The sequence below is a fragment of the Lonchura striata genome, chromosome 3, assembly GCF_050655825.1.
Source record: "Lonchura striata isolate lonStrDom1 chromosome 3, ASM5065582v1, whole genome shotgun sequence".
Taxonomy (NCBI): Eukaryota; Metazoa; Chordata; class Aves; order Passeriformes; family Estrildidae; genus Lonchura; species Lonchura striata.
In genome coordinates, this window is record NC_140705.1 from 67,334,843 (window position 1) to 67,357,687 (window position 22,845).

The 22,845-nt window shown below is 37.2% G+C and overlaps 1 protein-coding gene across 25 annotated transcripts in view; it reads right to left on the reverse strand.

Moving 5' to 3' along the window:
- Positions 1 to 22,845, reverse strand: part of CHRM3 (cholinergic receptor muscarinic 3) — a 267,267-nt gene that overhangs the window by 74,535 nt on the left and 169,887 nt on the right. Inside the window, exon 2 of one of the 25 annotated variants that reach the window (XR_014954285.1) lies at positions 1 to 22,845. This exon is cut by the window's left edge and continues 25,004 nt beyond it; it is cut by the window's right edge and continues 35,878 nt beyond it. The exons of the other annotated variants lie outside the window; for them this stretch is intronic. The gene's annotated coding sequence lies outside the window, so the exon portion shown is untranslated. 25 annotated transcript variants of the gene reach the window in all.

Genomic DNA, 22,845 nt, shown 5'->3' on the forward strand with positions numbered 1-22,845 from the left:
CACAGGCTACTCTTGCAGGGATGTATCCAGTAGGACAAAAACCCTGGAGCGGGTGGGAAACAAAGACTTTTCTCAATTCTCATGACTGTTAAATTGGCATGGTGTACAGCTATCTGGGAAGAGCCAGCAAACAAATGAAGTACATATGAGCTTTAAAAGCTCATTTTTGAAACACAGACTTGCACTACAGAGTGAGACTTTACAAGAGGAAGTTTTTCTTTTGGGTTATCTTTTGTTCTCAGTGTTTTCAGAACTTTTGTTCTGAAATCACTGACACATAATGGAGTCTCATTATACAATTTCTGAGTTACTTGCAGCACAAAATCTCATTGGAATTGGAATAGTGTCTTTAATTAGCTTCTTGATTTGCTATTTGGGATTCCTGTGAATTAGGAGAGAGATTAAGAGCTGCTAATACTCTTGCATGTAACCTTCACTCTCACATTTTAGTGGCCTCTCCAAAGGACAGAACAAGGAAATGTGAAGGTGATTTATAAATGTACTTGTGGAGTTTTTATCTTCTGAAGTACGATTTCTCTTTCTACTTACAGTATTTATTTTCTAGTAGTTCCCCACTACAGTGTTCTAATTCCTAGACATAGTGCAAGTTTATGTTAGGAAAACAGAACAAGAATGCATCTTCTAGATCACAAAGCTAATATTAAAAAATCAAAGAATGTAATTCCTCCCTACTCTTCAAAAGGAAGGCTACACTGAAGCTTTGCTGTCTCTCAGTGGTCTTTCAGTCTAGTTCCAGTGCCCTGGAAATCCTTCACATGCACAATCTCTTCCTGAAGCAGCTCCTGCTGGGCTGTTCCCCTCTGCAGTGTACCATGGACAGCACTGCCTTGCAGGCACAAAGCAAGTTGCTTTGTAAATACGTTATAAAAATAATACAAGGTTCAATTTTACTAATCTTAAGGTCAAGTAAACTTCATTTGAACTTAACAAGAACAGTTTCCCTTTGAAATTCCTGCTTATTACTCAGTTGTCACATTTAGAAAACCTCCTGGATAATATGAATAGCTCCTTGCTGTCACAGCTTTCTCCATGAAGACAAACTGAGAATTTCATTAAAAGGTTAATTCCACTTTTCTTATAGTAACAGTTTTTGTTTGAGTGTGCACTGATTTTTAGACATCTTGAGACCAAACAGTTTTAATTTTCCTTTTTCTTCCCTTCACAAAACAGTAACAGAGACTTTACTAAACTCAAGCATGCTAAAACCTTGATACTGGTAGAGATAAGAACAAACTATTAAGTAATTCTATAAAATGACTCATTTCAAAGCTGTTGAAATAATACAGTATTAAAAGTTCTACAATAGTTTATGGCAGACTTTTTCTGGGGCAATGAATCACTCCCATTCTTCTCTGTCTATGTGATTAATATTTTTCCTCTTGTGAAGGAAAAATAAAAAAAAGTATACTTCTAACGAATCTGAAGTGTGCCAAACTGGCCAGGTAGCTCATGAAAAAAGTTGTAGTCAATAACTTTTGTCTTCTGTGGAGAATATGCAAGCAAGACACAAATACTTAAAGATAAAATAAAAAAATGCAGGGACTTCACAGGCATACTTTTAATTAAATTTATCTATAAAAAGAGAATATTCTTTAAAGTTACTGATAAGGCTTTCATCTTCAGATTGGTCTAACGTCTGTGGCTTTCCAATTAAGAGAGGTGATCCTACTTCCTCCTCTCCCTAAGGGTATATTAATGATTTTTTTATTGTAAAGTATCAAAAGCATTCCAGAAGTTAAAGTATTGGATCACTAATAATTTTAATTTTTTAAAACAAATTTTACACATTTCATATATTTTTCTTCTAATGAAACATTTGTTATTTCATTAGCCTTCATTTCTCTAATATATATAATAGTTAATGTAATGTTACATGTTTGTTTTTCTCTCCCTGAACATTCACAATTTCCAGGGAACAACCTACTTCCTCTGAAATGTACCGTTTTCTAAAATATGACCATCATTCCACTATTACTAACTAAACTTTGTACTGAATTAAATACCCACAGAATTAACATCTTTATTCATCCCAAAAAAAAAAAAGAGCATGTCTTTCACCCCAGAGTAATTCAAAATTGAAAAAAAGCCAAATACATCTGTATTCCTTGTCTACTGTGAGGTGAAGCTTTTCAATATCCCCCTCTCAGGCGAGATTCTGAAGCACAATGCTTCACATCAGCTGTTTTACACAATTACCTAAAACAGATGAGCATCCTTATTTTCAAGGCAGGATGAACAGTATATACAGTAAAAATATAAACATGCATTTATTTAGAGGCAACTTCCCTGGTCACATTTACTGGAAGACTAACCAGCCCCTAGAGTAAGGGGGGTTCCTTTAAATCTGCCTAATTTCTTTAAACTGGTGTTTTTCTAAATTTTTACCTCTTTTTTTCCTAGAATATTACCATCTCTCCAGGATTCTCTTAGAAACAGCTTTGAGTCTACTTGTTTTACTACACTACACACTAAACCAGCATATTCATGGGATGAATGCAAATTAAACACAGACGAAGTTCAAAGGAAAGGAACTAATTTTTGACAATGAATCACCAACTGTGTGTTAAATTTAAACAAGTATTTTGATAGTAGAGCATGTAAATACCATATGGAAAAGCAAAATAATACAATTAAGAACCTAAATGAGACAAACATTAGTTAGTTATATATTCAGAACACTTCCTGAACTAGAGAAGTTTTCTTCAAATTATTGCTTGAATGCTTTTTTTTTTAAATTTTTTTTCACTTTAACTCATCCTATGATTATGTATTGGAACATTTTAGGCATTCAGAGTGATACTTTGCGTCTCCTCTGGAACATGTAGGTAGAACTCAAACTTTAGACAGGTCATTTATCTGCCAAACCAATGTTCAGTAAGTTTTATTTTGTCCATAATAATTCTTTGACCCAGCAAGGAAGATTTCTAGCATTATTATATTTCACACATCTACTACAATGTACAGCATTGCTCCTGCTATTATTTACTTTCAATGAATACTCTTTAGGCTGGATTTTAGTCCTTTCAAGGCATAGAAATAAGTGTAACATACATATAATCACTTATAAAATTCCTGCTTCAGAAATACCTTACTTTACTATTTCCATAAAACAACAGCTGCCCTCGCATAAGGATTTTCAACTTAAAAAAACCCAAAACTTCTATTTTTTTTCATATGCTACTATATGTGCTTTTAAGCAGAAAAACACATTAAAATGTTTTAAAAAAGAAAGGGGTTTAATTTGTGAGGTAGTATTGCAAGAAAGGTCTCCAGTACCTGGGATAGGAAGGGACTGGTTTATTGAACACACAGTGCAAAGGAGGAAGGGACTCTTTTTTGCAGAAAGACTTATGTGTAAATCAGCAGTAACATACACCACCCCTTTTCAAGTGGAGAGTAAGCAATAATTTAGAGTAACCAAAAAGAATTCGTGACAAGAATATTTTCATCCTGTCTGTACAGTGTAGTACATGAACTATCCCAGTCCTCAGCCACTCAGATTGAGTACAAAAATCTTTTGAAAACAAAGCTCTGCATGGACTGTCGGGGTCTCAGATCAGAGACAGTATCTACAATACTGAGTAGAGATCCTGAGGGTGATTTTTTTAAACATGATTTTCTTTCTTCATACACACCTAATTGTATTTCACTACATAAATGTGGTGGTAACAAATAGATTTTTTTCAAGCATAATATCTTTATAAAATTATACACTGATTTTGATCCTCTAGGGCAGACATCTAGTCATATTTACTGAATGGGAGGTTTGGTTATTTAAGAGAATTAGATACTTTATTAAAAATCCCTACACCTTGCTGAAGTTTTATCATCACGTTCAGCCCCTTTTTCTTGATCTGATGTAGATTAGTGTAATTAATTTTCATTTGATTCTCAGTATGGTTCCAAAAGAGAGTTTGTTTACAATCAAGTAAATTTCATCTTGAGAAAGCATCCAACAGGCAGAGGAGAGAAAAATATTTTAGCTGCAAATGCACAGAATATTAGGACAAAATACAAGCCGTATCATAAGAGATAAAGGAAATGTGATGACACTGCCATCAATTGTGATGTTCAGGCTGGGCTTTCCCCAAACTCCTGCTCTACATGGCCTTTGCATCATGTGAGTAAAGGGGAGAAGGGACTAAGCCTGCATGCCAGCAGAGCCCCTCTGTGAGCTGTGGCAAAACCCAGCAGTGCTGCTTCCCCTGCTTAGTCCCCAATTGTTTTCAGTCTTCTAACTGCTCTGGTTTACTGGCAGAAGACTGTGATTTACACTCTAGATGGCTTTCACATCCTTGAAAGCAAAACACTGCTTAAATATGAACACAGATGTGCACATTGCCATCAGATGTACTCTCCACAGATGAATTGCATACTGCCGGCCCATCAGCATAGGATCCCATCCGGAACTGAACTCTTTAAGAATTCTTGTTTTGAGCTTCACTGCTGTGCTGGTTACCAAGACAGGCACTTGCAGAGGCAACACTTCTGACATCACAGAAGTGGAAAAGGAACCATTATGGAAGGCTGGACTTTCACAGCTCTATGAGGAGTTGCAGTACAACCTCAATTGTACAAACAGCAATCTCAATTATTTCTGTGATGGTAAACGAGGCTGTGTGTCCTGATTCATATGAATGAGGGGTATAAAACATCCAGAGTATTCCAGGTCATTGTGTTGAAGCAAGACAACCTATAGCAACAACAAATATTGAACTGTGAGATATTGGGTTTTGATACTGCTGTTGCCGTGACTGCTTGGAACATTTCACTACTTCACGACTACAGCTCCTGACTCCTTTTAAGTACAGAAAAATGAAGTAGCATTTTAGTAGACATTCCACTACCAACTGGATATCCTCCCTAAATGGACAAAAATTTAACTAAAGTAACCACAGTGATGGCAGTTTTTGTGCTCTGACCCAGTCCAGCTGTCCACAGGCTGGGCAGCAGCAAATCTGCAACATACAGCAGCAAAAGAAAAGCATGCTGGATCTGGTTGCTCTTTCAAGCTTTTGGGTTCATAGGCCTGCACATAATTGAGCTGGGTCACAGCATGTCACTTTTCCACAGTGCTCAGATGCAAGCAGGAAAATTTTTAGATGCTAGTCCAAACCTGTGGGAACTTTTTCCAAATTTTTCTGAATTGATTCAGAGAAGGAACAGTGATGCATAAAAAGAAGAAAAATAGAAAAAACACCTGAGTAACTGCATTGTCTATCCCTTGCAATCCCTCCTGGTGTCATTTTCAGGGCGTCTTTAGCCAATCTCATTAGAGCTCTCAGAAGAGTTTCATTCCTATCGACTGAGGAAATGTTCTAAGAAAATTGATTAGGAAAATGTATTCAATAACATCTCTTGCAGAAATGGAGCTATTTCTACTGTGCATTTCTAAGCTCATTTTTCAGCACTAGAATGATACCTATGTCCAGGTAGCTGAGATGATGAGTAGCTGATACGGATGAGACGCACAGTCTCCAGACTTTATTTGAGGGCTGGGTGACAGAAATCACACACTTTTTCACTACTTCTTCAGTGAGTGACTGTCAGCAGCTACTGCAAAGCTCAGATTTTCCAGGATGGTATGGCAAGTTTAGACTAGTGTTTTCCATCCCTAAAGGCTGACCATGCAGTCACTCAGCAACAGCCTTTCAGCAAGTTTCCTTCCTTGATTTCTTATTATAGAAATAATGCTATTTATAACATTTATATAATATTTTTTTTGTGTTCACCTTCAGTATAACAAGTTAAAATAGGCTGTACTAGAAAACAAACAATATGTCTGAAATGCAGTATTATGCAGCCTTGACACTAGTAGACATAAATGCTGCCCTACTTCAAAGTCTTCTGCATGCCAAGTTTCTTTCCTAAGATCTGCAAGAATTTAGTCAGGCCAACTGAGTGCCTATATTCCCACTGCTGCTATGTGGGTACTTTCCTAGTTTGAACCACACTGACAGAAATAATACAGAAAAAGAACTCACATAGCTTTTTCACCATTCAAACCTTTTAATATATAGACCACTAGTTCTACTGCAACCACTAGTATGAATAATGATTTTTTAAAGGTCAGCAGCTCTACCTAATACTACTAAGTTCTCCAGTATACACACTGATTTGATGTCTCTCCTGATGGAGGAGAACATAGTAAAGACACCACATTTCAATGTCACTCTGGCCAATATATTTCTAGATAAATGACCCAGCAGATAATACTTTTCTTGAAGGCATTATTAACCTTCTTTTGTGCCCAAATGCAAATAACAGCTTGACTCCCAGCATGGTTTGACTACTCTTTGTAACTGGAAACTCACAGTTTTTCCAAAGCATCCTCCTTCCACATTGTGTGATATTGATCAGAATATCAAGGAAATAGCAAAGTACTTAATAAAAGATCTAGAAGTTATGCTTCTCTGTCCCTCTCTGTGCCTAACTCCAGATACCTGTAGGACCCAGAATCTGTGGTGCTCTTAGGGGCTGTTTTCTCTCTCTTATATACATGAGAAACTGTACAAGGCTATGATTACCTCCTATGTTCTGAACTTTTCTTTCTGGACTTAGGTGAACTAAATTTTAAAAGGATCTGGGGAAATGTCTACAGATCACCTCAAAATTACCTGAATTGAGAACATTTGCCAGAGCAAGTTACTTGTTTAAACTGACTGAACATTTGGATCTGAGACACCAAGAGGAGTAACATTATCTACCTGTCAGTATATGCCAGATACTGTAACCAAGGAAAGAGGTGGCCTTCCAATCAGAGGTCCCTATGATAGAAAACCAGGTATGAAGCAGAAAACAACAGGAAACATATGGCAACTTTTTTCATCTAATAAAGTGAAATGATGACATTTGTGTGCCCAGCACTGAATCATGAAAGAGACAGTGTTATAAGAGAAAAGGGGATGATTCATATACAGTTTCATCTTTCAGATTTTAAAAGTTCCTGTGCTACTGCTTAATGTAGGATACAGATTTTTATCTGTTGTTTCCTTCTGTCTATGTTTGTAACATCACATAAAATATTCCAGTGATGGGAAACTTTCATTTTATTACACCAACTATTCCAGAGCTGAGAAGCAACTTTATAGATAGCATAGCATAGCATAGTATAGTATAGTATAGTATAGTATAGTATAGTACAGTACAGTAGATATATAGTATAGATACCATTGACTGTTATTGTCTCAAGTACAAACTAGCAGGAGAACTAGAGTTATCTAACATTCAGGGAAACAGAATGTCCCGGGTTGGAAGGGACCTTAAAGATCATCTAGTTCCAACCCCCCTGCCATGGGCAGGGACAACTTCCAGTAGACCAGCTGGCTCAAAGCCCCATCCACTCTGGCCTTGACAACTGCCAGGGATAGGGCATTCACAACTTCTCTGGCCAAACTCTTCCTTCCAGTTTCTCACCACCTCTCAATAAAGAATTTTTCTTATTTCTAACCTACCTTCTTTCCATCTGAATCTCTTCCCCCTTGTTGTGTCACTTGTAAGAAGTGCTTTTCATCTTCCTTGTAGGCTCCCTGGGAAGGCTGCAATTGGGTCACCCTGAAGCCTTCTCTTTTCCAGGCTGAACAACCTCAATTCTTTCAAACCTTCCTCATTGGAGAGGTGCTCCATCCCTCTAATAAACTTTGTAACCCTCTTCTGGGCTCCAACATGTGCTTCCTGTGCTGGACACCCCAAAGTTGATGCAGCACTGCAGGTGGGGTCAGAGCAGAGCAGAGGGGCAGAATCCCCTCCCTGGCCCTGCTGCCCACGCTGCTTTGGATGCAGCCCAGGACACGTTTGGCTTTCTGGGCTGTAAGCACACACTGCTGGGTCATGTCCAGCCTTTTATCCACCAGCATCTCCCAATTCCTTCTCAGCAGGGCAGCTCTCTCCGTTCATCTCAGAGTTCTGGGGGTTGCTGTGACCCAGGTGCAGCACCTTGTACTTCTTTAAACTTGCCTTGTTAAACCTTCCCCGTGGGCCTACCTCTTGAGCTTGTCCAGGTCACTAACTCTTACAAAGAGTATCTACATCTAGATTATATAAGGAAAAAATGTTGATTTAATCTCAAACCTTACCTTTTAGCATGCACAACCTTGCAAGACAGTCAATCCAGCTTTCCCTCCTAGACTGTTGCAGTCAGGTTATTTGTGAGGTGCCAAAATGTGATGTTTGGAATGAATGGTGCACAAACAAGACTGAGCTGCTGAGCAGACTGTGCTGGTAATTAGAGGAAGACATAACACTTTGTGGGAGGAGGTACCTGAGTGACACCTGGGAGTGACCTCATTGTACAGAAAGAGAAGATTTATAGTGCTGAATGTCAGTAGTGTGTCATGCAGACAGATTCCATTCTCACTTTAATGTAAATCTAAAATGGATTATGTTAAGCTAATTGTGACACAATTAATGAAAAATGGCCTAAAAGGGGATCTGGGTAACTCAGTTTTCTGTGCTTAGGCTTTATAAAACCAATGAACTCTGTCTGACTTCAACTTTTGCAGCACTCAGAAATGTTAGAAGAGAAATTCTGTGCTGTACTGAAATTACTTTATGAGCCATTCTCTTTAGTGACTGCATCTGTTTGCCACTGTCTTGTTTATAACACTTGCAAGGGGAACAATAAGCAATAATTATGCAATTAACTGTTTGCTTAGGTGTAAATTTCCATCCTTTTTGCCAAAGAGATGGTTCTATGAAATGCAGTTCATATTTCTTAATTAGAACTACTCAACTGAGGGCAATTTGACGAAGAAGAAAAACTGAATCAATTTTGGAAAAAAAAAATGACTGAAGGAATGGTACTCTTGGGTTAACCTGGCAGTTGGAAGTCATGAATGTAAACTCTTAAGACATCAGGACTTACATAAAATAAAAAATTTAATGTAAAATCTCATTGAATTAAAGAACAGAAACAGGTTGCAAAAACTTCATTTCTAAAACCATATATACATGACTATTGACTGTACATGGTAATAGAAAGAGATATTCTAGAATGCTCAAAGAAATAGTTTATAGGGGCTGTAAAAGCAGAGAGAATAAAGATAACTAGGATGATGATTGACTGAACTTGAGCTTTATTTCAAATTAAGTGTACAAGACTTCCTGCTAAATTCGAGGTGAATGCAAGGCAAGATTTGTTCCATTCTTAGAATATAGTCTGATTCCTCAGTTCCTTGGGATATATTCCCATTCCAATGATCCCTAAGTTCTGTAGCAAACAGGTATTAGTGTAATACAACAAGCTCTGGCTGCACATCTGCTGCTGTTATCTGCTTACAAATATTTCAATTGATAAGAAGCACAGAGATCCTGTATCCATACTGATTTAGCTTTGAACTACTGGAAAGTGAAACAGCTTGCAAACCAATGTCCTGTTGCCTCTGTTCCCCACCCTGCACAGCCCAGGATCAGAAATAGCTTTTTGTGTTCTTTTATGAATTCTTGCACTCTACTTAACCTTTTAATCCTAGGACATAACGCTAATGTTACTGATGATGAGTTTTGTAATGGATTTACATATGCCTCAATTTCAAACAACTATTAGAAGCAATAAAATAAAAAATACAAGAGATTAGAAGCAATTCCTCTTACTTCAAAGCACATATTCTAAGTATGTCAGAAAAAAAAAAAAAAAAAAAAAAAAAAAAAAATCTCTAGCAAAGAGAGAAATTGCCAAAACTGTCATGAATTTCAGCTGTGGTCAGGAAAAATATAATCAGTTGAACATAACAGAAAACAGTGTCTCTTCAGGAGATGAAACTGCAGGAACATATGAACTTTATAAAAGGAGGTGCACAGTTAGGCTTGGTCCTCTGAAGATAATGAGAATAAGATTCTCATCAAAAGTGTTATGATGGAACAGAAGGAAAATTGGACTCGATGTGGATTGCAGACAGAAGAGAGGATTTGAGCTTAGAAACAAAGAAAAGACTGCTCAGCAGAAAGATGCTTTAAAGAAGGGCAAATTGAATTTCAGTCACATGGAGATAATAATGTAGGAGACTATTTTTGTAATATAAATCAAGACTTTTTTTCATGTGGGAAATTAGAATGTTAGAGGGAAAATACAGCTAAATTATTTCAATTTATTTTTCTCTTATTTTACTCCTATATTCACTTTGAATGCATTTCTTTTGCATACCACACAGGGAAAAAAAAAAAAAAACAAAAAAAAAAAACAAACAGAAAAACAAAACAATAAAACGGTATATTTCTGTTTCTAAGTATGTTGCATGCTGTGTGCCTGCTTCAGTGAGGCCAAGGTAGAACACAGGCATAAATTAACATAGAAGAAAATAGAATTTTTAACAAAATATTTACAAGAAAGTCCACAACACTTAAGAGTATAAACTAGGTTAAGCAAGTTTCCTGGTGTAATCACTTAGATCAGTATTATGATCTTGCTCTGCTCATCTGGCATAAACCTCTTGCTTTAGTCTTTGGTAGCCCCTTCTGTCAACGGGTGCCTTGCTCACTTACTCTCCCCGGAGTCCATAACTTAAGCAAAATCCTATTGCAGTGCCTTTCTGGGATTTGTCTTTAGTAACAGTAAAAATAAGGTAAACTTCAGATCAAAAATTCTGTTGATACTGTTTCATTTCATTGAGTCTGTTGCTAAGATGACAACTTTGGGACTTCTGAGCCCACACCCTAGATTCTATCTTCTCAGGCAGCTACTTCCCCCTCTTATATCCAGAAGTTATGAGTCATCTGCCTCACTGTGCCAGCAAATGTCTCTTAGCCTTTTTCAGGCCTGAGAGAATAACAGCAGAACGAGATGTTCATGCCGATTCTAATAACCTTTAAAATCAGAATAACTGTGTGGGACAAAATTTGGTCTTAAAGGTCTTTCAGAAAACACACGTTAGAAAGTAAATGCTAATTAATATGCCATTTCAGATAGCATGTCATACTGAAACACTATCTAATGTCTACCAAGGAGAACAGCTTCCAAGTCTGTCTAAACCAAGCTAAACAGAGTGAGGGATCTTAAGCATTGGTGGCAGTGATTTATTCTAGCATGCCAAAACTTCATTATAATTTTGCATTCAGAGTGTGATCCTCCATAAATAAAGTCAAATCACCCTGCAGAAGCATTTCTCACAACCATGTTACTGCTGCTGCAGGAAGCAAGAGAGAAATGCCTTAAGCTGTTCTGTGAGCAGCCAGTCACAGGCTCTCAAAAGCATCACAGGCAGATCTTTTTTCAGATGACCTGACTGTCAGGATGTCTGGACAGATGGAAAGTAGCAGAATGTTGGACAGCTATTCCAGACTAGAAAGATTTGTTTCCCACCAATCAGAAGGCAGGGAAATTCCTATTACCCCACAATATGATAGACATCTATAAGAGTAAGAGAATGTTGTCTTCTCATTGAGCACAAAACAGAGTTTCGGGAGAAAAGGATATCAAGTAATGGATCCATGGTCTAATCAGCAAGACAGATATGATACATTAGTTAAAGGAAGCATATTTAGTTCAAAACTGACCAGCCAATAGAGTTACCTGGCAGAAAGCAGAAGAAAAACCAAAATGTCAGCTGGAGAGAAATATGATACACTATCATTAGGAAAGCTTAACTGCCAATTTGCTTTCTTACATAAGAATATAAGGGATGTCTATCCTGACCACTTAAGTTATCCTATGTAACTCTAAAATGCCTGTGAACTATTTAATGCTATTTTATCCCCTTGTTAAGACAAAATATCACACCAAAACTACTGAATAATCAAAGAGAGGTATCTTTTACCAGAATGATTACTATGTTCCAGTGATGCTTACAGAATTTTAATCCCTCAAATTCTACAATGTGCTTGTAGAATGTAGGACCAATTAAGTAAACTGAAATCTGCAGCTGTGTCTGTGATGCTCCATAATCTTGTTTTCCTACACCTGTCATTTGGTGTGATTGATGGCATGTTTGCAAATCTGTTATGATACCCAAAGGCAAGAGAGAGAGACAATGGCCCTCTTGCATTTGAGCTCACTACATTTCCCATTTCAGAACACTTTCACAAGATATCAAAAAATTTATTTTTTATTTCACTGTTGTAATGGAAGATAACTGGGAAGGATTTTTCCGCCTAGGTTCCATCACAATTCTGAGACCAAAGTTCTAGCTGCCTGGTTTGAAAGGGGCAACAAAGCTATTTCCTTTCTTGGTCTTTCCCCACACATTCTTCACCTTCTACCTTTTAGTGGATTTATTCCCAGAAAAGCAGAGACACCATCCCCTGCTGTCAAAGAAATCCATAGCACAAGTTCTGTACTTTTTCACAGTGCTTCACAGTGTGATGTTTTACTTAATGTTTCCTGACAATCAATAAAGGTAATCACTGTCAAAAAAAAAAAAAACAACCAAAAAAACCCCAAAAAAAAACCCAACAAAAAAAAACCCTGAATAATTTGCAACATTTAAATACAAATTCAAACAATAACAGTTTGTAAGCCTGCAAATGCCTGTAAATTTCATAGCCTTTAAACTAGAGTTATTAATTTTATGTGTCAAAGTTAAGCATAGGGAGTATTCAAAAACTTACAGAATAAGGTGTTTAGACTATTGAACATTACAAAGAATATTTTTTTCTAACAATTACAGCATTAGACCAAGACTGAAGATACACAGGTTGCTTTTTGTAAGTCAGTAGTCATCTGCATTACCTGGGGAAAATATTTGCATTTACTCTTCAGGTGCCTTATCAATGACATTAGAGCCAAGGACATTCTTCAGCTTTGCAAACAGAAGTAAAATAGCTAATAACATATATATTTATATTTTCTTAATTTGAAAAACAAGCTTCAGTAATAACTTCAGAGTAAAAAGATATTTTTTTCCCTAACTAAACTTATGTGGAGAATATATTTAAGCAACTACAAATAGACTAGGATACTAGAACATACATAACTGGGAATATTACTGGGAATCCAGTGAGACTGCTTATGTCTGGCTTTCAGCCCTAGGAGGAAATGGCTCAGAGACAAAAACCTTCCTTTGGAAAGTTATTCACCCCACATGCCTTCATTACCATCCCTGGCTGGATGAGCCACCCATTCCAGAAGCAGCTCTCTCTGGGATGTCCCCGGGCTGCGACAAGATGCAACCTTTTACAAGGGAAAACACCAGGAACATAAATTCTAGACTAAATGTTTGTCAGAACAATCATGATACTAACATCTTGCGTATACCTACCATTTTTCAGGCCACCTACATTTATCTTCATATGTGTATTAACCATAGAAGACAGCTGAACTCTTTAAGGCAATTTAAGGCAGTTCTAGATGACATGTTATGAATAGTCCTTCTCCCACATAAACTGAAACCAGATTTTAACTTTTCTCCCTACATTTTAAATAAATTAAATAAGGAATAATTTTAGAATCCTAGAGAAACTATAATGTTAACTCATAGTTTTAAAGTTTCATTTAAATTATAAGAACCCTATTAAAAATAGCCAAGCTTAAGTATTTGGGTGGGGAAAATCATTTGGAAGGGGTAAAATGTTTGAAACACATTTCTAAAAATAAAAGAACTCATATCATTGGGCTTATTTCTGTACTTATTAATGCATTTTAAGTGAAAATGGTTTACATTTAATGTTATTTGCATTTTAGTTCCTATGTACCTGATGTTCTTAAACTGTCTTTATTTACCTGCATACACTATACACTATGCTGTCAGTCTGAAAATCACGGTATCATCTTATTTTTGTAATTTATGGAAAACTTCAGAAGTCTATTTTTTAAATTCTGTTTGGGAAAGCAAATCTGTGATTTCTGCTTCAGGTGTGGGCAGGATATCCATCAGTAAGATCTTCACAACCGATCTGGTTGGTTGGCTGAACATCAGCAGGAAAACTGCATGAATTCTCAAGCATTTTAGACATGACAATTGTGCTGTAGCCCAGTTGTTTTTCTTTTTAGATAAGAATTGTTTTTTTCTTAGTGAAATTATGATTTCAACTGGACCCAACAACACCACAACATTTGTACCAGTATTCTGAGTAGACTTGCACATGTAATACACACAATATATACAGCTCTATATTCAGGACAGAAATTTATTTTCAAGCTTTCAAGCTTGAAAATAAGTATGGTGAGTCTAATACAGGAAGTGAGTTCTGTAATGGCTTGCAGCAAGAAACTACAACCATGTTGTTTTAACAACAAAGATCAAAAATACAAAAAAATGAACATGTGAGACTACCTTGATGCAAGAAGAGTACTCACACAGGGAATAGCTATGACTAGGATTGTTACTGGAGCACATAAAAGGTTACCAAGACTTAGGGTACTTTGTAGCATTCTGAGAAGTAGACAGGTGTAGGTAATATGACAATGATGTACTGCATAAATCCTGTTTCTTTGTTCAATAAGCAGCACATGCAGTTACTGAGGTACCTCCACAGACAGCTCCCTTGTATTTCAGTTGGGATTAGCCAGAGCTAATTTCACCATAATTTAGAGTATAAAGATGTGCCACATTGCAATGTGGTCTCTGTGAGCCCACAGCTCTTCAGTGCTTTGCAAAGGAACACTGAACATTTTTTTTCTAGATAGCATTAACAATTCTTAAGGTTCCTGGAGTCAGTTTAGTACCCTGATGGATGAGGTCTTCAAACACTTGGGGTAGAATAACGAAATGACAAAACCACACCTGCTTAGGCTCCTAAAAATGTCTCCCTTTAGTTTTCCACCACAATGACAACTTCAAAAAAAAAAAAAAAAAATCAGACAATGTACACAGATCATGCATCTGGTGTAGGCATAGTGAGTAGTTTTTTATTGTTTCCCTGAACTCAATTCTAAGCCCATGGGACACCTCATCTTCTTTATATTTTCAGTATTTTTATCATGTTTTCACAAGAAAGCTCCTTGACAAGTTGTTGGGACTGCCAAAAGAGAAGGCAGAAGAGAAGTGAATGTGCAGAAGTAAAAGCCATCCAACCAGAACAAGAGCAGTGGGCTGTGCTCTGGCCTATACTGACTCCTGGATGGTGGCTAATGCCAAGTGCAGGTGGCTGCAGCAGTGGAAGAATTGGCAAGGCAGGGGTAAACCCACCTGGGCTGCTGCACTGCGGCCAGACACCACTGCACAGGTAGAAACATGACTCTGAAGGGACACGACACAGATACCCAAAAGTTGCACCACTGAAGAACACTGAAACAAACAACAGGTAGATAAAGTTGTCAAAATTTAAATATCTCAGACAGACTTAGACAGGGAGCAGAAGTGGGAGCTGTTTGTAGCCTGGTGGCTCTGTGAAACATCAGGACATCTAGAAAGAGATGCAGCATATATACAGATGTGCTTGTGTTGGAGGGGTGGATGCTGATTTCATCCAGTGTCCTGGCTGCAGTAAGCAGTGCTGGCAAAGCATCAGAGCTGTCTCTTCAACATTCCACTTCCCATCAGTAGGCCAGATATGGGAAAGTCCTGGGAGGGGACACACCTTGCTGATCCAAACTGGCAAGGGGATATTCCATAGAGGGGCATTCATTACTTACAGTGCTTGCCTTCACAAGAAACCACTATACGTTTCCTCTTCCCAGGCAGTGGACAAGTAATGTCTGATGATGAGGAAATACAGAGTATTTTTTTTCCCTTTGTTTGTGCATGTAAAACCCTTTGCTTTTGCTTTAGCAAACTGCCTTGTCTCAACCTACGAGTTCTCTTCCTTCTCTCTCTTCCTTTATAATTCCCCATTTCCAGCTGAGAAGGGGGACTGGTAGAGCAGCCTGGGGGAGACTTGGCATCCAGCCAAAGTCAATCCAATTCCTACACATTGAAGGAATACTAATAATTAAATAATATTGTAATGGCCAGACAAGATATTCCACCTGATTCAGGGGCAATCTAATGAGATTGAGTGAGGTCAAACTAGTCGGATTCACTTGGCTTAAAATAGCTAGGAATATAGATCAGTGTTAAAATTTCAGCCCAGAAAAGAATTAGGATATTAAAACCATTTTGCACAGGGATATCTACAGCTACAGATGACAAAATACAAAGTACAATCACTAGCTGGGTGAAGATGCAGTTTCCCTTTATGGTACAGTTATAAAGCAAGTACATTACAGTTGTTAGATCATTAATCATTTTTACTACAGTAGTGCCTAAAACCATGCAAAAGATGAGCCTCATAGGATTTTGTAGTATGCAGACACACAGCAAAAGACCATAGCTATCCTGAAGAATTATAGACCAGGCAAATAATATAGGTACCTGAGGAGAAAGTGATGCAAAAAATGAGCAGTGTGAACAATGCAATCACAGAAAATGTTAGGTTTGCAATGGGAATGAGCACACAAGATGCTGAGAAAGGATAAGGGGGAACAAGGGGGCACTAAGAAGCCCAAGCAGAAAAGACAAAGAAATGTAGGAGAGCAGGATCAGGATGGATACACTTGGGACAGATGTGAAGTATAACTGAGGTGAAGGGTGTTGGCAGAGATTCAGAGCAGACATTCACTAAGTAGACGGGCAGAGGCAAGCCTGTCAAAAGTGCAGAGATATCCGAAGACTGTAGGTAGCCTGCAACAACATCTGGGTGCACTCTCTGGGCTCTCTTTTCCCACACAGTTGCCCTAGAGCTGATGAAAGCTCCTCAGTAGGTCAAGAGGTGCTTGCAAACTGGATGTATCTGAGACAGACAATGCACTGATTTGTTCTTGTATATGTTTTTACATAATTGTGTTTATGTATTACTACACCACAGAAAATAATTTATTTGCCATTTTGGAGCACAAAACTATAAAAATAAAGCACATATGACAGCTGCCTTAAAAATTATTCTAGCTGTCACTCTTTGATTGAAACAAATCAGCTTTGTAATCAAAACTAAGTGAAATTAGGGACTTTTTTCTTGAATAGATATTATCAATGTATCTCAAATGATTAGGATAACTGTCAGTCATAATACAGTTTTGCTCTTCAGTATTTACTGATATATTTTCTCTGCCCTAAGCACAGAGTGAGGAGACAGTGAAAATCAGACTGAACATAAAATCTTTTCAGCAAACAAGAATTACAACTGATGGTGCAAAATTAACAAGAACATTGGAGATAGTGTGGATTGGTTTTTTTTCTCTCTTTGGTGTCACCAGATGAGTTATACAGCAGAGAAGCAAAAGGATATATTAAATATAATACTGCATGCAAATTCACGGTAAAGCACACATGGATACAAATTCCTAGAAAAAAGCCTCTTTCTGTGATCAGCTCCAAGAAGTGAAATCTCTGATTCCACCAAAGTCTGTGGAATTCCTCTGGTGGGGCGTTGGTCTGGAAGGCTCTGGTTTCATGACCTCCAAAAAAATTATTTTAAAGATGTTCTTTATCTACTGAGCAGGGACCCAACCTAGAAATAGTGAATATAAAGACCTCTCGGTTCAAGCAGACTAAGAGATGTTCCTAGAGCAATCCTTTAATAAAGGAATATAAGATCAATAAAGCATATGAATAAGGGATGTGGTTGCACAGATGTATAGGGAGAAATTAATCTTTGTGGCTAAAATTGAGAAAACATAAGAAAAAAATACATTCCATTCTGGTGGCAATATTGTAAAAGAAATAGAAAATTAGGAGTAGTGGCAGAATACAGATTTTCTTTTTAAAAAACCCTGAAACTTTCTCTACCTTACTCAAAAGAAAACAGATCCATAATCTATTTAGTGTATACATGCTATCAAAAAGAGAAAATACTAAAGTAATCTTCATTCTGTCAGCACTGAAGTTAGTGAACTGGAGCTGAAATAAATGTCTGGAAACAAGCAAAATGCACACATTGTCACGGAGCATGGTCATCCACTACCAAATCCATCAAAGTAAGCAACCGATCCTCTGTCACTTGATGTCTTATTCATGATTCAGAAGGTCACTCTTTAATTTAAAGCATTTTAGATCAACACAAGAATAACTTGGTGAAATTTAATGATACATGTATGTTCTGAATGCTTTCTGAACAAAAATAACTGTACTAGGTACAAACCAAAAAAAAAAAAAAAAAAAAAAAGAGATGCATGTACATCAGAAATTACTTCTCCCACAGCTGAGAAAAGTTCAGCTTTCTTCCAGCAATTTCCCTGATACTTCCCAGCTTTTCACTGACCTTCCCTTTCTGATAATCCTCTTTTTTTTTTTTTTTTTTTTTAACTCCTTTAAGGAAGATTCTTCTAATATGACTGGCATACAACTATTTAACAATCTCAGCAAACTGTAGCTGAAGCTGAGAAGTCTTTTCCGATTGTGATTTCTTCCATTCACTTGAGTGTTTTGGTAGAACACATTTCTCCTATGTAGATAGCAAGAGTGTTTCTTTCTCTACTTCTTTATTCTTTGTTGCCAATAGCTTCATGACCATCTTCAAATATACCTTCTACCGAGGCAGAGTGCAAAGCCAAGCTGAACAAAGAAACACTGCAGAGTTATGAAAATACATTGTATTTTCTGAATTCACTGCCAGCTTCTGTGTGTTTGCAATCACAGCAAACTGCTATCAAACTAAATGTTACAGGTTTTCGGATAGAGAAAGAAAAGTAATGAAGCTACTTAGGAGTACCCAAGCAAATAATAAATGTAATCAAGCAGCCCATCCAGGAAAAACTCCCTGGTCCTGGCCAGTCCCCAACACAAGGCAGAGAACAGGGAGATGAGGGAATATCAAAGCTTTAAGGTCTTCAGGAGAGGGGTGGAGACAGAAGCATAGTGAACAGTTCAGAGATTCCAGGGCAATGATCACAAAAGCTGTCTGCTTGACCAGGGATAATACAAGGAACCTGAAAGCAAGAAAGGTCTTTCCTGCTTATCAGATATGGAACTAACAAATGTGGGGGAAAAGTTTATTTTTTCTTACCAGCTTTTATGAATAAGTCACATGCACAAAGTCCTACTGTCGTGTGACCTTCTGCTTGCTTTTGAAGGTTAAGTAATAAGTAATGAATTATGAATAATTCATAATTAATGAATAAGTAATGATCCTTTTCAGAGTGACTGGGATTGACTTGCTGATAGCAGTGTTTCAGAAAGAAAGAGCTTGCAGTGAAAACAGGATAATTCTGTTCAAAGAATGTGAAGAAAAGATAAATGGATAAAGGCTCTACATAAAACTCTTAACAGAGAGGTGGAGGAAGCCATGTTTATTTCTAGGAACTGTCTTAGAAGCATCTCTGTGGGAATAGGGGATTAGGTATAACCTCCAGACTAAAAAGTAAGTTCTCAAGTAGTATGAAGACAAAGAAACTCTGTTCCTGTTTTCTGGCAGAGCCTTCAAAAAAGGCAGCTTGCTAAGAATACATGCAGGGAGTACCTAACAGAGGCAAGTCCCAGTGTGTCAGCAGTGTGTGAGCCTGAGTAGGCTTAGCAATGTCTCAGACTGGCTACACAGGACTCAACACCACTGTTCACAGGTTTTGTAATTCTGCAGTGCTTATCTCCAAAAACAACACTTCGGTGATGATGGACTGCTTCGTATCAATGGTGTAAGGCTACAGGAAATACCACTAAACAAATTTCCTCTTCAAGATCAAAGAACTAGGATAAACATTCCTAAGCCAGATAAAAGAGAAAGACATTATCAATGTAAAATATTGCTTCTATCTACTCTATTCTCTTCCCATTAATTTCTCCTACCCCAACAATTCTCCTGTATCCCTAGCTCCTATATCGGGCTCCCTATTACAGCTCTGACAATGTCCGCTACCATTTTTTTGCAGTAATCACCTGAATTTTCATTTAGTTGAAAACACATACCATTTGCCCCTCCACTGCACTGGGATAACATTTCTTATGCCATAGACAAGCAGAATGCACTGATGTTCTGGCTTGAAGGTGCTTACACCTATTAGAAGGAGTGCTCTTCTGGCCAGGTTTAGGAGGAGACTCAGGACAACCCTGCAGCCACTCCACTGATGAGCTTTACATCACACCCATGGGCCAAGAAGCACTCTGCTCTTCACTGCAGGTGAGCAAAAACAGGCACAAGGCATGCATTTCATCTAGGGGAAAAAAAATCAAGTCTGCATTTCTGTAACATGCATGAGTAAAAGTCCTGGGAGAGAACTTAAGCATAAAACGTGCCTGATTTCCTCCCTGTATTAGTTCTGTCTATGTGAAAGAATTAGGATTTTGAAACACAGATTGAGGTGAGTTAGGAAAGGAACAACACTTCTGCAAACTCATGTAACTATATGCATATTTACTTATCTTACTAAAAGTCCTGCCCAGTGTCATGAAAACTTGTAGTTATGAAGCTTTGTCTGAACAGCAACTCATTGAAGCTGCAGATATTTTGCTCTCCTTGCAGTTCTGCTGAGCACACTTTCCCTTATTTTTCCATATGCTGAATGCCACCAGGATATCTACTGGGTAGTTTGAGAAGCAAGTCACTCTGCAGTGAGCTTTAGGAAAAATCTACAATCTCACATTTGATTTGATAGACCTAAACAACATGAACTCATGACATATGAAAAATGACAAATAGGTCATGTAGCTAACTGTGAAACAAACTCTACTGAGTATAGTTTGAGCAAAACATCTGCCATGTATAAAAAAGGTTATGTGATGAGTTTATGTATACTTTTTTTAGAGAAAGGCACACTTAGTCCAACTTATAAATTGCATTAATTTATTTCAAACATGTAATTTTAATTTTGGATTTTAGATTGCATCAATTTATCACATTTTCTTCACATCAAATATGGAAAATGAAATATGTATTATGCTAACAGAAATATGTTTCCCTCAAAGCACTTTTTCCTGTCCACTGTAATTAGGGTAGCAGCACCATTATTTACTGTTCCCATAGCTTTTATTTTTCTATTGAAATCGAAATTTGTTTTTGTTATTGACTCAATTACTCTAAATATGTATATTTGAAACTTACTTCCAAAAAATGTTCTTAAAAACAGAGCCAGAGTAATTTTCATTGCCCTGCAGGTGCTAATTCAAAGCATTTTTTCAATACATCATAATGCGGAGGCATTTTCCCAATTTTGTTTTTTTGGTCAGTAAATTTTAGGTACTTTAATAGTGTCAGCAGAATCAAATATCACTAACTTTTCTCCAGTGACACAAACAAAAAGGTAAATTTTAATGTAATTGTTAAGTCTGGATTCCAAACTTTAATAGAAACAGCATTTTATCTTAGCCAAATACTAGAAGTGCATGCATATAAATATTTACACATATGTATGTGTACATACACAGATATACGTTTGTATATATGACTGCACATACAACACAGATATTGACTAATCTGCCAATTTATACTTAATTGTTACCCCAATATCAACCAGTAACACAACCTTCCTAAGAATCTTTTTGTGACCTAAATGGACAGACTTAGTGAGAAAAGGCAGGATCTAAAACAGGAGTAAAGTGTAAGAGAAGAGGCTCTCTTGGGATATTAAAAACTTTTTCTTTTAAAAGTATAAAATACTTTTAATATGCACATAAAATATTTCATTCCCTTTTTCAAAACAAATTCTGAAGCTACATCATTAAACATGATTATCTCAAATCACAAATTCAGAATACAACAGTATCCATAGCTTTGATATTTCATTAATCAACAATGATCAACAAAGAAATACATAAAAGATGCAATAAATGAATCTTCATAAAGTTGTGTGTCCATTGTATGATAAAAACCTAGGTTTTATTTCTTTCATAAATTCTTATGTATAGGATTTGTCTTTTTTCCAAATCCATATATTTTGGCAATGCATTTTTACATAATACAGGTTAACACAAGGCCAACACTCAGAATCAACCTTGTTATTTTTCTATACAGACACACAAAAAGAGTTTTCACATTAATTGATTGCTTTTATTAGAGACTGTGAGCACAAAATAATCTCCTCTCTCTCTACCAAGAGTACTGCATGCACATCTGGCATACCAGTCCATGCCGAGAGGGAAACAGTGATGCTTTCCTCACACCAACATGCCAGACTCCTGAGAGGACAAAGGGTGCCACACATCTATTACACAGATAGGATGGCCATCACCTCTCAGGGCTGTCATTAAGGTTTGCACATGTTTACTGATTTCTTTTGCCATCATGTGCATATTAAGTGCTAAAATGCCATCAGGCCATCAGGCTTTGCTCTCTGGCACTTGCTTTCCATATTTCAGATGTATCTGCTGGGTCTCGTGAGTGCCTTCTGTTCCTGGGTAAAAGTACTGAGGATGGGTCTCATCCTCTTGCCTGACAGAGCCCAAAGACACCGATCCTTCTTTCAGAGATACATCAGTAATTCTTACACAGGAAAACTGCATTAGTCTCACAAATGGTGTTTGACAAAGTGGTGCTCAGCTCACAGGCTGGGGTACATAGGAAAGAAAATAGCACCTCATTTTATCAAGTAGATGTCAGCTGAAACACGACTACAACCATAGAAATGAGTAAAAAGGGGTTTGGAATTGATCTCACCATTTTAATGTTTTATTACTGCTTCAAAGCAATTCAGTGAGTAACAATCCATCATAAAACCACAGTAAATATGGTTAATTGACATCTATTTCACTCTTCTAATATGATGTGTATCTTAAGGAAGCTCATAGATGATGAATGTTTTTTTTTTCCCCTTTCTCAGATTAATGGAACTAGGGCATTTTACTTTCTGAAGATCTAAATGACATTGCATGCTGCACCATAACTGATAGTATCCATAACACTCCCTGCAGAAGAGATATATCCTTCTCAAAATGTCAGACATATTTTGGAAGGCGTTCTAAAATTACTTCATAGGAAGTATATTGCAGATATTGTCCTAAGTGTTTTTATCACTCTAAAGAAGGACTAAACTGTCATATAAACATTTCT